This window comes from Diceros bicornis, chromosome 19 (assembly GCF_020826845.1).
Source record: "Diceros bicornis minor isolate mBicDic1 chromosome 19, mDicBic1.mat.cur, whole genome shotgun sequence".
NCBI lineage: Eukaryota > Metazoa > Chordata > Mammalia > Perissodactyla > Rhinocerotidae > Diceros > Diceros bicornis.
Window position 1 is genome coordinate 20,599,973 of NC_080758.1, and position 16,417 is coordinate 20,616,389.

The following is a 16,417-nucleotide window of genomic DNA, read 5'->3' on the forward strand; positions in this document are numbered from 1 at the left end:
TGGATCCCTTTGGCTTTTGGAAAACTTTCTACAACAGACTCATTTAGACTTCAAGTCACGTCTTTAATTTTTAGCTTCCTAGGTGACACCTAGAGGGGATGGAGGGCCTGAGTTCTACCCGCTCCCTGCGTGAAGCCAGCATGAGGGTCACTCATGCTGCCTCATCTTGGTTGGTTTTCTCGTTTCTCTAGAGCTGGCTATGGCAGGGGAGGGCGTGCTCCAGGCCATAGCCTGGTCACCAGCTTAGCTTAATCTGAGAAAAGGATGAGGTGTCAGAAGAGAAAAGTGGCCAGCATTTGGTTTTCCTGAGCTCATTTTCCTCAGAAAAGTCAATGAATGTCTTATGACTATGCACCCCTTCCCCCTCACACATTGTCCCTGTTGGACGATGTTCCTGGCTGTAGTTGAGAGAATTCATAATGGCTTCTTGAAAACCCTGACACAGATCCCTGGGTCTGCAGCCCTGATGGGTGAGGAAGACAAAAGGTGAAGAGGGCAAGACAGCATTTCATTGAGCATTACACTGATTCCAGAATGGTTTTGAATCTTTTACATATTTATTGAAGTCTTATTCCATGAAATGAGGAAACTGAGGCTCAGAGAAACTAGAGGACTTGCTCAAGACCACATCAACAGATACAAGGAGCCATATAGAGGTGGAGCCACGTGGAAATTCCAGTTTCTCCCTGCTTCCCTCAGATACATACACACATACATGTATACACACGCCTTCCCTGAAGGTCAATACATCTCTCACGACACTAATATGTGCTGGGAAATTGTGCTAAGTGCTTGACATGTGTTTAGTCTTAACAATAGTTACCTATTGTTAACCCCATTTTACAGAAGAAGCAAATAAAGCCTAAAGAACTTTAGTAACTTCCTCAAGGTTCATACAGTCTATCAAGTGGGAGGGCTAGACTACATACTCAGCCGATCTGATTCCAGAGACTGAGTTTTCAATCACTTTATCACTCAATGAATATTTGTTGAATGAGTCAATGAAAGGATGGATGGACAAACAATTTTGGGGGAGGAGAGCATAGATATCTCAATAATACTGTGCCCTGTGTCCTACGTCTAGGCTGTGTTAGATGATTCCAAATCCTGATACAGTGAGGTGGCAGCTGTGGCTCTTCCTAGTCTTGGCCAGGATTTGGGGTAATGTTGAGGAAGGCAAAAGCATAGGTAGAGGGAATAAAAAGGACTTGTCACCACCATTGACATTTTTTAAAAATGAACGGAGCAATAATGACAGCTATAAACTGAGAACATTTAACTCTTTAGAGCAGAAACAGTGGAAAGAATAAAAGAAGGGGTCGGAAATCCCCATCTCCCTGTCCTCCACTCCTACCACGTGGCTCTCACCAGGCAAGGTCTGGAAAGGACAGGAAAGTGCTCTGTGAGGAAGGCTCCAGAGTATCTTTCGAGACATGGTAGTTATGGATAGCACACACAGACTCAGGTCAGACCTTTGCCCTGCAAATTGGGAGGCAAGAGGATATCTTAGCAGATGGCTGAGCTGAGCATTATCTCCTGCAGGTCTCCCTTTCATTGCCACGGGAGTGGACAGCCCCAGTAAGACTAGTGAATGTCCACTCCCCTGCTTGCCTTTGTCTTTTCCTCTTCTCTCCCTTCTCTTGGGGACTTGACAGGTACTTAATGTACGGTAAGAAGAAAAATACCACTCAAAAGATTTTAATCGAGAGGGAGAGAACACAAAATATAAAGGAAATCTCTCTCTGCTTCTCACCAGCTGTGCAGTGTGTGACTTTGGCTAAGATAGTCAGCCCCCTGGGCCTCTTTCCTTATCTAAGAAATGGGATAATGGTCCCTAACTAGCAAGGTTATTATGAGAATTAGACATCATCTCTCCGGAATCCCTAGCGCCATGCACAGCAGAGTAGATGCCCTATACAACTTGTTTTTATATTTTTATCTTTATTGTCATCACTGTCTATTTTATACAATCTATTTCCTTCAGCAGAGTCTCATAGCCACATGCCACCCAAACTCAAGGACTGAGGCTACATGTCCCCAAAATCCTGATACCACCCAGGCAGATAAAAGCTCAAGCCTTAATAGGGCTTATCGTTAGAGTGGAGAGATGAGAGGGTGCAGCTGGGCTGGAAAAAGAAATAGTGTGTCCAAGTTGGCAGAAGGAGGACTTTCCAGAGCCTCTAAGTCCATTGCCTGATCCAGGCATCTAGACAGGGGAATGCCATCTCAGATTGGGTTGCTCTGAAAAGATGGTCTTTTTTATCAATCGTCAATTGGCAATGAAATTCAACCTGAGCTCTAGACATGGTAGACTGATTAGCAAGAACACTGACAGCCAACAAACACAAAACTAAATTAAATCGTGTCTTTGGGGGATATTACCTTTGACTTTTTTTTCTTCTGCTTAGTTAACTCTAATAAATTCCTTTTAAAAATAGGACAAAATAATGTATTAAAACCAAAAGCCTGTCCCAGGACTCCAGGAGGAGTGGAAAAAGCTGGAGAGAAGCTAGTCTGCCTCAATCATAGGTACCTCCTGGCAAAGACTAGGATTGTAATCAGTGAGGTGACAACCAGTGCCCTGATCATGCCCGCCCATGCAGGATACAGATGGTACTGGATACAAGGCCAGGCTTTTGATAGGGGAATACTTGCCAAGTGAGGTCCTTGGGAGAAGATGGGTGGTTCTTAGAATTCAGGGCAGCAGTTTTCTGAAAAAGCAGAATGAAGAAAACTGCATAGCAACAACACCAAAAACAATGATAGTGACAAAAAATAATAGTACCACCAGCAGCAACAGCGGCGATAGTATCAAATATCTAGATGGAGCTTTATCACCAGACAGCAGGAAAGAAAAGAAAGAGATGGAGAGAGGCAACTAATTTTTTAAGTCCTAATTTTATGCTGGACAGCAATGTAATACTTTTTAATATTTTTACTATTATTTCTTTTATCCTCAGAACTACCTCATGAGTTGTCTGCCATTTTCATGTAAAGAAACTGAGACAAAGAAATGGGACAACTTCTCCAGTCTCATAGCTGGTAAGTGTCAGATGTGGAACTGTTGGCCAGGCCTCCTGTACTTTCTCCCAGGCTGGTCCTGGGAGTGAGTGTGGCATGGGCGTCAGGCTAGACTTGGGGGTTGTCTCCACAAAGTCAGCATCCCATCCCATAGAGTGATGGCTTGTTTTTCCCGCTAACTCACAGTGATAAGGAGAGGTTCACCATATTCTCTGTTACTCCGCACCTGACTGCTGATTTTTTTAGTACCAAAACACACACTCAGGTACATACTCTTGCGATGGCCCCATTCCTGAGTGAAAAGAAGACAGAGACTAGGGTGTCTTTTGTTCTCTTGGCCCATTTTCTGCAGGATTATGCCCTTTCTTCTTTTCCTTGCAGGGATTCTCATCTGTCTTGTTTTTGTGTCCTCTCATCTTCTTTCTTCTTAAGCCGAGAGCATTTTTTCTCTCTTTTGAGGCAGTTGTTTCCAATAAATCCTTGCTTGTTTTCTTTAAGTTGTTCCGTTAAGTTTCCTCTTCCACAATCCTCTGTCTGCACTTCTGCTTTCCATCTGCACCACTTGGTCCTCTTCATTTCTGGAATGAAGACAAAGGAAGGTGTTAGACAGAAACTTACAGAACCCAACATACTCCTAGGAGCAGAAAGTCAAGGTCACAGCTGCCGATCTTTCCAACATTTTTATTATATCTCGTGTCGATCTGTAACGTAGCTGGAGACACCTTGCCTGGCCACTAGGCCCACTAGTTTTCCTAGTTTCCATAGGGCAGTCTTTAGTCTCAGTGCTTCTGTGTGTGCCTATCATTCAGGGTCATGGTAGAAAGCAGACGGCACATTCAGGTTGGTCAGCTTAATAAGAGTGTAACAAAGGAACACTTTACAAAGGTGTAGGCAGGCTGTAGAGAAACCACAAGAGGAAGTACAGTGCAATAGCAGAGCTCTGTTACCACCCATAGTCCTAAAAGGATGATGGCAAGGAGCAGTCCTCTAGAAAGAAGAGGTCATGTGACAGGAGCCACGATCTTGGCTGATGGATGCAGCCAGTTGTGGTACTCACAGAAAGAGAGATGAGAGAAGACAGGGTTTAACCTCCCTCTCTTCCTCTCTGAGCTCTTCTGCTGAGGCTCCCCATTGGCTGACCCCAACCAAAAGCCAGAATTCAAGAGAACCCATTGAAGTTGTCAATATTGGTCAGATTTCAGGGTCACAGACCATGGTGGGAATGGGTCAAGAATGGATCTGGAGGGGCAAATGCATATTATCCAACAGAGCGAACGTGCATGTGCTCACATATACCTACATATATGCACAGGAGTGTATGTTAGGCTGATGAAAAGAAATATTTGATTTTTCTTTAAGGGAGGAGTCATTCAGGGATACCCCTATATAGGCCTTGCTCTGTTTGGCCTATATAAGTTACTGAGTATCTTGTTTTCCTCTAATTCTAATTACTGAATGTTTGAAGAGCAGGGCAGAGTCCTGGGAAGTGAGAGTCTCCTCTGGGATCGTATGTGTAGAAAACCATCTTCAGATATCAAGATGCCAAAAGGTCTCAATCTAAGGCTGACATATGACAAAAGGAAAGACCTGTTCCTGCTTCTGAAGAACTCACTCCGGGAGAAGTAAAAGTCAAACCAAAGGTGAGTGTTTTTACTTGAACAGGTACATTCCAACTTCCTCAGCTGAGCAGGTGGAAATAAAGCCTTATCCAAATGATGGGGCATCAGGGAAACAGGGGCTTTTTCTGAGAGCTACAATGAGAATGAAATCAAGTACTGGGTTGAGTCAAGAGCTCAATAGAGACCTAAAGCAGAGTTCAGAGACTCTGAAAGGGATTCTAAGTTGACAAGTCACATAAAGTAGGTATTTAATAGTTGATGCATTACACCATCTCTTTAACACAGCACATTATCCATATCCTCATTATAGCACTTATTACTTTGAGGTATGTTATCAGTATGTCTCTCTCTATCATTATGTCATGAAGGTCTTGTTGACCACCATGTCCCTAACACATGGCTTGGCACATAGGAGGCCCACGGCAGTGGTCTACTGGATGAATGAACACTAATACTTGTCCATTTCAAGGACTTTACATGGGACCAGGGTTTACCTATGAGTTCCACCGGGTTGGACCAGGAAGACCTATCCAGGCCACACAGGCTTCAATTTAGCCAACTGTTTCACACAGTCCAGGTCATGGGTTTACTTTCATACCCAAGGGGAGGCCATCTCTCTTGTGGGTTTTCAGTTGGACAAACTCATCACATTTGACTTGGATTCACCCCCAGCTCTTGTGTTCTTGGTCCAGCATTTTCCAAGGCCCAACTCATAATGAGTTCTAATTTACTCCCCTGCCTTTGCTCCACTTACATCATCTTTTGAATCTAGGCTTCAGATTGACAACTCCAATCATGTTGCCATTTTTTAAAGTCACAATTAGGTTCCTTATTGTTCTTCTTCAAAGAGTTTATTTATTTATTTATTTATTTATTTATTTATTTATTTATTTATTTATTGTGAGGACGATCAGCCCTGAGCTAACATCTGCCAATCCTCCTCTTTTTGCTGAGGAAGACTGGCCCTGGGCTAACATCCATGCCCATCTTCCTCTACTTTATATGGGACGCCACCACAGCATGGCTTGCCAAGAGGTGCCTCGTTGCGTGCCCGGGTTGCGCACCAGCGAACCCCGGGCTGCGGCAGCGGATCGCCCGCAGTTAACCGCTTGGGCCACCGGGCCAGCCCCCAAAGAGTTTATTTTATTTTTTTTTGTTTTTTGTTTTTTTTTGTTTTTGTTTTTGTTTTGTTTATTGCAGTAACATTGGTTTACAACATTGTAAAAAGTTCAGGTGTACATCACTACACCTCCACTTCTGCACAGATTACATCATGTTCACCACCAAAACACCAACTACAACCCATCACCACACACATGTACCGAACCATCCCCCCCCCCCCGGCAACCACCAATCCAATCTCTGTCCCTATGTGTTTGTTTATTGTTGTTATTATCTACTACTTAATGAAGGAAATCATACGGTATTTGTCCTTCTCCCTCTGACTTATTTCACTTTGCATTATACCCTCAATGTCCATCCATGTTGTCACAAATGGCTGGATTTCATCGCTTCTTATGGCTGAGTAGTATTCCATTGTGTATATATACCACAGCTTCTTTATCCATTCGTCCCTTGATGGGCACTTAGGTTGCTTCCAAGTCTTGGCTATTGTGAATAACGCTGCAATGAACACAGGGGTGCATGTACCTTTAAAAATTGGTGTTTTCAAGTTCTTTGGATAAATACCCAACAGTGGAATAGCTGGATCATATGGTAGTTCTAACCTTGATTTTTTGAGGAATCTCCATACTGTTTTCCATAGTGGCTGCACCAGTTTGCACTCCCACCAACAGTGTATGAGAGTTCCCTTCTCTCCACATCCTCTCCAACACATGTTGTTTCCTGTCTTGTTAATTATACCCATTCTGACGGGCGTCAGGTGATGTCTCATTGTAGTTTTGATTCGCATTTCCCGGACAGTTAGTGATTTTGAACATCTTTTCATGTGTCTGTTGGCCATCTGTATATCTTCTTTGGAGAAATGTCTGTTCAGGTCTTTTGCCCATTTTTTAATTGGGTTGGTAGTTTTTTTGTTGTTGAGATGCATGAGTTCTTTATATATTTTGGAGATTAAGCCCTTATCAGATGTATGGTTTGCAAATATCTTCTCCCAATTGTTAGGTTGTCTTTCGTTTTGTTGATGGTTTACTTTGCTGTGCAGAAGCTTTTTAGTTTGATGTAGTCCCATTTGTTTATTTTTTCTATTGTTTCTCTTGCCTGGTAAGACATGGTGTTCAAAAAGATGTTGCTGAGACCGATGTCGAAGAGCGTACTGCCTATGTTTTCTTCTAGAAGTTTCACAGTTTCAGGTCTTACATTCAAGTCTTTAATCCATTTGGAGTTAATTTTTGTGCATGGTGTAAGGTAAGGGTCCACTTTCATTTTTTTGCATGTGGCTATCCAGTTTTCCCAACACCATTTGTTGAAGAGACATTCTTTTCCCCATTGTATATTCTTGGATCCTTTGTCAAAGATTAGCTGTCCATAGATGTGTGGGTTTATTTCTGGGCTTTCGATTCTATTCCATTGATCTGTGTGTCTGTTTGTGTGCCAGTACCATGCTGTTTTGGTTACTATAGCTTTGTAGTATATTTTGAAATCAGGGAGTGTGATACCTCCAACTTTGTTCTTTTTTCTCAGGATTCCTTTAGCTATTCGGGGTCTTTTGTTGTTCCATATAAATTTTAGGATTCTTTGTTCTATTTCTGTGAAAAACCTTGTTGGAACTTTGATAGGGATTGCATTGAATCTATAGATGGCTTTAGGAAGTATGAACATCTTAACTATGTTAATTCTTCCAATCCAAGAGCACGGAATATCTTTCCATTTCTCTGTGTCTTCTTCAATTTCTTTCAGAAATGTTTTATAGTTTTCGGTGTACAGCTCTTTCACCTCTTTGGTTAAGTTTAGTCCTAGGTATTTTATTCTTTTTGTTGCAATTGTAAATGGGATGGTATTCTTAATTTCTCTTTCTGCTACTTCGTTGTTAGTGTATAGAAATGCAACTGATTTTTGTATGTTGATTTTGTATCCTGCAACTTTACCATATTCGTTTTTTACTTCTAAAAGTTTTCTGGTGGATTCTTTACGGTTTTCTATATATAAAATCATGTCATCTGCAAATAGTGACAGTTTCACTTCTTCCTTTCCAATTTGGATCCGTTTTATTTCTTTCTCTTGCCTGATTGCTCTGGCTAGGACTTCCAGTACTATGTTAAATAGGAGTGGTGACAGTGGGCATCCTTGTCTGGTTCCTGTTCTTAGAGGGATAGCTTTCAGTTTTTCACCATTGAGGATGACATTAGCTGTGGGTTTCTCATATATGGTCTTTATTATGTTGAGGTACTTTCCTTCTATACCCATTTTATTCAGAGTTTTTATCATAAATGGATGCTGTATCTTGTCAAATGCTTTCTCTGCACCTATTGAGATGATCATGTGATTTTTATTCTTCATTTTATTAATGTAATGTATTATGTTGATTATTTGCGAATGTTAAACCATCCCTGCATACCTGGAATAAATCCCACTTGATCATGGTGTATAATCTTTTTAATGTATTGTTGTATGCGATTTGCTAGTATTTTGTTGAGGATTTTGGCATGGATGTTCATCAGTGATATTGGCCTGTAATTTTCTTTTTTTGTGTTGTCCTTGTCTGGTTTTGGTATCAGGGTAATGTCAGCTTCGTAGAATGAGTTAGGGAGCTTCCCCCCCTCCTCAATTTTTTGGAAGAGTTTGAAAAGGATAGGTATTAAGTCTTCTTTGAATGTTTGGTAGAATTCACCAGGGAAACCGTCTGGTCCTGGACTTTTATTTTGGGGGAGGTTTGTGATTACTGTTTCGATCTCCTTACTGGTGATTGGTCTATTCAAATTCTCTACTTCTTCTTGATCCAGTTTTGGAAGGTTGTATGATTCTAAGAATTTATCCATTTCTTCCAGATTGTCGAATTGGTTGGCATACAGCTTTTCATAGTATTCTCTTATAATCTTTTGAATTTCTGAGGTGTCTGTTGTAACCTCTCCTCTTTCATTTCTGATTTTAGTTATTTGTGCCTTCTCTCTTTTTTTGTTCGTGAGTCTAGCTAAAGGTTTGTCAATTTTGTTGATCTTTTCAAAGAACCAGCTCTTGGTTTTATTAATTTTTTCTATTGTTTTTTTCGTCTCTATTTCATTTATTTCTGCTCTGATTTTTATTATTTCCCTTCTTCTACTGATTTTGGGGTTTGTTTGTTCTTCTTTTTCCAGTTCCTTCAGGTGCACTGTTAGATTGTTTATTTCAGATTTTTCTTGTTTGTTGAGATAGGCCTGTATCGCTATAAACTTCCCTCTTAGAACTGCTTTTGCTGTATCCCATAAATTCTGGCATGTAGTATTTTCATTTTCATTTGTCTCCAGGTGTTTTTTGATTTCTTCTTTGATTTCTTCGTTAACCCAGTCATTGTTCAGTAGCATTTTGTTTAATCTCCACATATTTGTGGTTTTTCTGATTTTCTTCCTATAGTTGATTTCTAGTTTCATACCGTTGTGGTCAGAAAAGATGGTTGGTATTATTTCAATCTTCTTAAATTTATGGAGACTTGTTTTGTGGCCTAATATGTGATCAATCCTGGAGAATGTTCCATGTGCATTTGAAAAGAGCGTGTATTCTTCGGTTTTTGGATGGAATGCTCTATATGTATCTACTAGGTCCATCTGTTCTAGTGTGTTGTTTAAGGCCAATGTTTCCTTATTGATCTTCTGTTTGGATGATCTATCCATTGGTGTAAGTGGAGTGTTAAAGTCCCCTACTATTATTGTGTTACTGTCTATTTCTGTTTTATGTCTGTTAATAATTGCTTTACATATTTAGGTGCACCTACATTGGGTGCGTAGATATTTACAAGTGTTATATCCTCTTGTTGGATTGTTCCCTTGATCATTATGTAATGCCCTTCTTTGTCTCTTTTTACAGTTTTTGTTTTAAAGTCTATTTTGTCTGATATGAGTACTGCTACCCCAGCTTTCTTTTCATTGCCATTTGAGTGGAGTATCTTTTTCCATCCCTTCACTTTCAGTTTGTGAGTGTCTTTAGGTCTGAAGTGTGTCTCTTGTATGCAACATATATATGGGTCTTGTTTTTTTATCCAGTCAGCCGCCCTATGCCTTTTAATTGGAGCATTTAGTCCATTGACGTTTAAAGTAGCAATTGATAAGTATGTACTTACTGCCATTTTTTAACTTTTTTTTTTTCTCAGTGTTTTAGTAGTCCTTCTCTGTTCCTTTCTTCTTCTATACAGAATTGATGGTCAGTTTAGTTTGACCTCTGTCTGAAAGCTGTACTCTAACTCCCCTCCTCCTTCCTTTTATGTTTTTGATATCATATCTAACCTCTTTTTTGTGCTTTTGTATCCATTACCCTCTTATCATGGAAATAGATAATTTTTCCTATTTGTGGTCTTCTCTTTTCCCCTTAAATCAGTCCCTTTAACATTTCTTGTAGCACTGGTTTCTTGGTGACAAACTCCTTTAATTTTTGCTTGTCTGGGAAATTTTTGATCTCTCCTTCCATTTTGAATGAAACCTTGCTGGGTAGAGTATTCTTGGCTGTAAGTTTTTTCCTTTTAGCACTTTAAATATATCGTGCCATTCTCTTCTAGCCTGTAAGGTTTCTGCTGAGAAGTCAGCTGATAGCCTTATGGGGTTTCCTTTGTATGTAACTTGACATTCTCTTGCGGCTTTTAGGATTCTCTCTTTATCTTTAATTCTGGACATTTTGATTATGATGTGTCTTGGTGTGGACCTCTTTGGGTTTATCTTGTTTGGGGCTCTCTGTGCTTCCTGTACCTGGATGTCCGTTTCCTTCCTTAGGTTAGGGAAGTTTTCATCTATTATTTCTTGAAATAGATTCTCTGCCCCCTTGTCTCACTCTACTCCTTCCGGGACACCTATAACATGGATGTTAGTGCACTTGATGTTGTCCCAGATGTCCCTTAGACTGTCCTCACTCTTTTTAATTCTTTTCTCTTTTACCTGTTCAGCTTGGGTAATTTCTTCTAGTCTTTCGTCCAGTTCACAGGTCCGTTCTTCTGTATCCTCTACTCTGCTTTTGAGTCCCTCTAGTGAATTTTTCATTTCCAGTATTGTATTCTTCATTTCTGATTGGTTCTTTTTTATATCTTCCATTTCTTTGTTGACATTCTCACTGAGTTCATCTATTCTTCTCCCCAGATCAGTGAGCATCCTTAACACTCTTAGTTTGAACTCTCTGTCTGGTAGGTTGCTCATTTCTGTTTCACTTAGTTCCTTTTCTGGGTTTTGTCCTGTTCCCTTACTTGGAGTGTATTCTTTTGCCACCTCATTTTGCCTCTTTCCCTGTGCTTGTGTCTATGTATTAGGTAGGTCAGCTACGTCTCCTGCTCTTGGATAGGTGACCTTATGTAAGTGATGCCTTAGGAGACCTTCAGTGTGCTTCCCTCAGTTCTCAATGTTCCAGGGGTGACCCCTATGTGGGCTACATGTGTCTTTCTGTTGTGGCCTGTTTGCTCTCCCTGTAGGCACCCAGGGAGGCCGAGTTATGCTCCTGGCCAGTTGTTGTAATGCTCAGCTGCTTGTAGTTGTTGTGGGTCCTTCAGTCCCTTTATGAGGTGTGGGGAGCCCCAGCACAGTTGGCTGCAAGTTCTAATATGACATTTGTGTTGTAGTATTTCTTTTAAGTGAGTAGGCCCCCAGCATGGAAGGTTGTTAGGCTCAGGGGCTTACAATTGCTATAAGCCTCCAGCCTTTAGGTCTCTTGTCAGCTCTCTGAGGATTGCAGCTGGGTGGGGCTGGCCTCAGGCACAGGAGCACCCAATTGTTTCAGGCTTTGGAAGGTGGGGCAAACCCCCTGTGTGGGTCTTTGAGAAGCACAAGTCTTATGCAGCTGACAAGCCCTGCCGCCCACAGGTCCACACACACAGTCAACACAGTCCTGCCCCATGTGCGCTCCCCGACCTCCCCAAGCGGACCCAGTCTCTCCACGGCGGGAGCCTCACACACTCCACCACTGCCCCACACTCTCCACACGTTCCTTGTGGACACCCTGCCCCGCTAAAGTCGGCTCAGTTGCCAGGCTGCAGAGAATCCAGTCACCAATCTATGCAGGCCCACAAGTTGCCTGAGGGCTTGTTGTTGGGTGGGGCCAGTCTCTAGGGTGGGCCGCCTGCCCTGGCTGAGCTGGATTAAATCGGTGCTGTAGCGGGTGGGGCAGACCCTGGGCTAGCAGGCCTCAGGGAGAACTCCAATGGCGTCTGTGTCAGCTCGCCAACACCAGGCCACAACAATGGCCGCCGCCAATGTACCAGTCCCTGGAGAGGTCTCACCCCTCACCGAGATGCACTCAGGGCCTTTTAGGTGAGTCTCTTTTCACCACAGCACTGTGCACCTTTCTTTCTGGGGATTTTAGGTTGCTTTCTAAAATGGGTGAGTTTGTGCATGGGTCCTTTAAGAGCCGGTTTTAGTTTCTTTGTGAACCGGGTTTTCTGGGGGTACTCCCCAATGTTTTAGTAGCAGGCACAGTCAGATATTATGCCGCTGGTCTCGATTGTGCTGGGTCCACAAAATGCCCGCAGTGGGGGCGCTCCCTGGCTCAGGGCCCCACTCCTCCTGGGAGGGCTGCCTACCTGTGAGCTGCTCCCGGTGGCCGTGGAGCTGGCGGCTTGTGAAGGCGGCGTTTTTCCTCTCCAGAGGGAGTTTCTGCCTCTTCTACCTCAGTTAGGATTGTCCGTTGTTGCAGGAGTTCCTCTTATCCAGTTTTCAGTTCTGTCTCAGGGGTAATTTTTCCACGAGTAGTTGTAAATTGGCTGTGTCCACGGGAGGAGGTGAATTCAGAGTCTGCTTACGCCGCCATCTTGACTTCTGAATGTCCAAAGAGTTTATTTTTAAATTTCATTTTCTAAGGAGTTACAGATGCTTCAGACAGGAAAAGGAGATATAAATATTCATTTGGTATCTAATCCTTGCCCTTCCATCTCCACAACTATTCTAATATTGAAATCTTCATCTTATAAGTGAGGAAGCTGATTATTACAAAAATGATATGACTTATCCAAGGTCTTATGGTGAGTCAGCCACAGTTCTGTAATTTGAACCATGATCAATTTGTTACAAAGCCCACATTCTTTCCAGTCTACTAATAATAATGGAGTCCCACTTCAGCCCAAGTCTTTCTGTCACTGTGTCACTTTGAAAGAACTGAGAGTGAAGGAAGGGCACAACCGTCTTTCCTTGGCAAACTCTGTTTCCATTAGAATTTAATTTAGATTTAATAAAATGCTTAATGAATCTTAATTAAACGCAAATTGAAATTAAAAATGGTTTAACAAGGTTTAATAGTGATGTGAGAGATCACGCAATTCCACTTCAATAAATATTTTCCTAATAACAAATAACCATTTCATTAGTGAGGAAAAATGTTGCCATTAAGTCTAAATTAAATTAAATTATCCATAATTTACTGGCATCGTTAACAGTATATGTTAATGAAAAATATGTAAAGTTTTTTTCCCCCTGCTTGTTATGAATGACTCCAGTTTAGAGAATTTAAAAAGACACTGAGTAGAATGTAATGGGCTGATGGTCTGAGACCAATGGAACCATCTCTGAGATTCTGTCTTATCTAATCACAGAGACAATGAGACAGGGGGAAGAGAAGACATAGGGTTTTCCACCAATGCCATTTGGATTTCCATCAAGGTCACAACCATAAAATGTAGTATTGAGAGGGGTGGGTGATTGTGAACCTAGGGGATCTCTGGCTCAAGAAAAAGGTGGGGAGGAAATTCAGACTCCTATGCAAAATGGCTGGTATTAGATGTGATAAGGAAAGATGCAAGATACGATAGAGGAAGAGAGAGACATACAAGTTTTCCTGTTCTCTGTGTGGATGTGTTTCTATTTTTTATTTCTACATGACTGAACTTGAAGCTTGCTTAGGAAAGAGATTGGTTGGAGCTTGTTCCAGGGCAAAATATACATAGATTTCCAGAACAAGGGATCAAGTTCCAGAGTGGAAGACAGGTTTCTATCAAAGAGGATCAGGTTTTAGGGAAAGGGCAAGGGGCTTCAGAATAAAGCCCTAGTTTGTGTTTCACCCCACAGTGCTGGTGTGGGAGCATAGAGAAGGGGATGTGATCTGAACTGTGTAACTTTTGCAGCAACTTGAGGAGTTGTCAGAGTTACATATTCCCAAACAATATTCCCCAAATCCAAGAAGTGGCCCCCATTTCCTAAGACTCTTGATCTCCAAACTTTTCAGAATGGGAAACAGAAAGTGTCTCATACTATTCTCCATCACTCACAGGATATTACCAAGAGCTGCTCTGGCTAACACTGAAGCTATGAGTCACAAGGGGCTATTAAGCCCTTGAAATATGGCTACTCTTAAGTGATATGTGCTGTGAGTATAAATTATATGCTGGATTTCAAAGACTTAGAAAGAGAATGTAAATATCTCAGTAATAATTATTTTCTATTCATTATATTAATAATTATTTTATATTTATTTTACATTGAAATACTGATATTTTAGATATATTGGTTAATTTTAAAATATTGTTTAAATTAATTTCTCCTGTTCCTTTTTATTCTATTCAATGTGGCTACTACAAAATTTAAAATTGTGCACGTGGTTCACACTACATTTCTATCAAACAGAGCTGATCTAGATGGATCTACCTTAAACAAAGCAAGGGACAAGTTTCATTCTCTTTTGTGTTAGTACATTCTTTCATGCCTCCATTTGATTATTCAACAAATATGTTTGAACATCCATTAGCACAGACTCTGTGCTAAGTATTGGAGATGCAGTGGTAAAAATAGTAAGCCCAGTCCCATGTAGCTTAAGCACATCCACATACACATTCATACACCTACACAACAACACGTGCTCATGCATATTCAAATGTGCATCTATAGACACAGATGGACCCACAACACACGAACGTGCACACATGTGCAAAAATGCCAACAGGGGCAAACGTGAATTAAAAGCCACAATCAGGTTCTGAGAACCAAACACTTGTTAAGCTAGTAGACTTCAACTCTTCAGATAGGTTTAGCTACTCTAGTAGCCAGCCAGGAACAGTCAGTACTCTGTATTTCCATGAGGCCAATCAGAGAATAGAAGTGTGGTCAAGGCCTCTCTCCATAATTTTGTCAAACTAATAGATCAGGAGTCCAAGTGAGAAGACCAAATGTGGCAGATTCAAATCTATTTGATCATGGCTAAGCACACAGGAAAGGCCAGCAGGGGTAGGCTGGTGGGAGATTGTTTCCATGGAAGCTCTTCTTCTAAGGCTCTAACTTCCTGGAGAGTGAGAAGAGCTCACCCTGACGGCTGAGAACAGAGATGGATCAGCTCAGCCCAGAGGCACCGGCTGGGCTGATGTTGGGACAATTTGGTGTGATCTCCTTCAAATAACTTTCCAGCTCACCCCATAGGTTGTTGGCCTAGAGACTCGGGCAGAGGAAGAAGGTATATCGAACAGGTCCAGTCAGGAGTCAGAAACCACACAGGTTGTTTTAATAGAAAATTTAATGTAATGTATGATGTATAGAGGAACTGAGAAACAAAGAGAACACTCTGTGATATCCCAAAGTAGCAACTGTAGGAAATAGCTCCCACCTCTAGGGCTGCAGGAACAAAGGAAAGAGATTTGAAGGATGAAAACTTTGAAACTTAGAGGAGGGAAACCCTGGAGCTGAAACTCAAGACATCTGAGGAGGGGTTCCAGCCAGCAGATGCAGATTGGGGAGGGAGGGTGTCTTAGTCGCTTGAGCTGCCATATCAAAAGACCATGGATGGGGTTGCTTAAACAACAGAAATTTATTTCATTTATTTTCTCACAATTCTGGAGGCTGGAAAGTCTGAGATCAAAGTTCCAGCAAGGTTTGGTTCCTGGTGAGAGACTTCTTCCTGGCTTGCAGACAGCTGCCTTCTCACTGTTTCCTCACATAGCAGAGAGAACGCTCTGGTGTTGCTATCTCTTCATATAAGGATACCAGCCCTGTTGGACTAGGGCTCCACCTTGGTGACCTCGTTTAACCTTTATCACCTCCTCATAAGCCCTATCTCCAAATACAATCACATTGGGAGTTGGGGTTTCAAAATATGAATTTGGGGTGAGGGGGGCACAAATATTTAGTCCATAACAGGGGCTATGACACTAATTCTACAAAATGCATGAAAAAAAGGCTGCCGACTGGATTCAGCCACTGAGATGGGAAAGAATTACTGCTATCCGGTGAAGAAGCATTGCTTAGGACACAGCTGAGAGAAACAGGAAGCAAAAAGAAAGAGGAAGTCACCCACCCTTTCTTCTTCCAGTCTTCTAGTCTCTCTCTCTCTCTCTCTCTCGCTCTCTCTCGCTCTCTCTCGCTCTCTCTTTCTCTCTCTAGCTCCCCCTACTGGCAGAGCCTAGCATGGAGCCAGGTGGTAAGCAGAAATGTGTTATACAGTTCCAGCTCCAGCAGCAAAATGCACAAAGAATACAAATGTGGGTTTGAACACTTGAGAGGTAGTAGCTTAATAACTAGGGAAATATATCAAAATTAAAGATGCTGAAGAAATCAACTGAACACCATCTCCAAAAGTTTATTGTGCACAATTTTATTCCCAAGAAAAAAAAATCCATGAGAAACAGAATCCTTGGTCAAAGATGTTTAGGAAATCTTCATGGTATCCCACTGTTGGGAATTCATAAAGATGCTTTAGAAGACCAAGCCCTTTGATAAGTACTGCGGTAAAGAGACATG

The 16,417-nt window shown here is 41.7% G+C and overlaps 1 long non-coding RNA gene across 2 annotated transcripts in view; it reads left to right on the forward strand.

Annotated features, from left to right (window-relative positions):
* Positions 1 to 11,772: 11,772 nt before the first annotated feature.
* Positions 11,773 to 16,417, forward strand: part of LOC131418443 (uncharacterized) — a 52,685-nt gene continuing 48,040 nt past the window's right edge. For both annotated transcript variants that reach the window (XR_009222902.1, XR_009222901.1), the window contains exon 1: positions 11,773 to 12,016. This is a non-coding gene — a long non-coding RNA (uncharacterized LOC131418443). The remainder of the gene's footprint in view (positions 12,017 to 16,417) is intronic.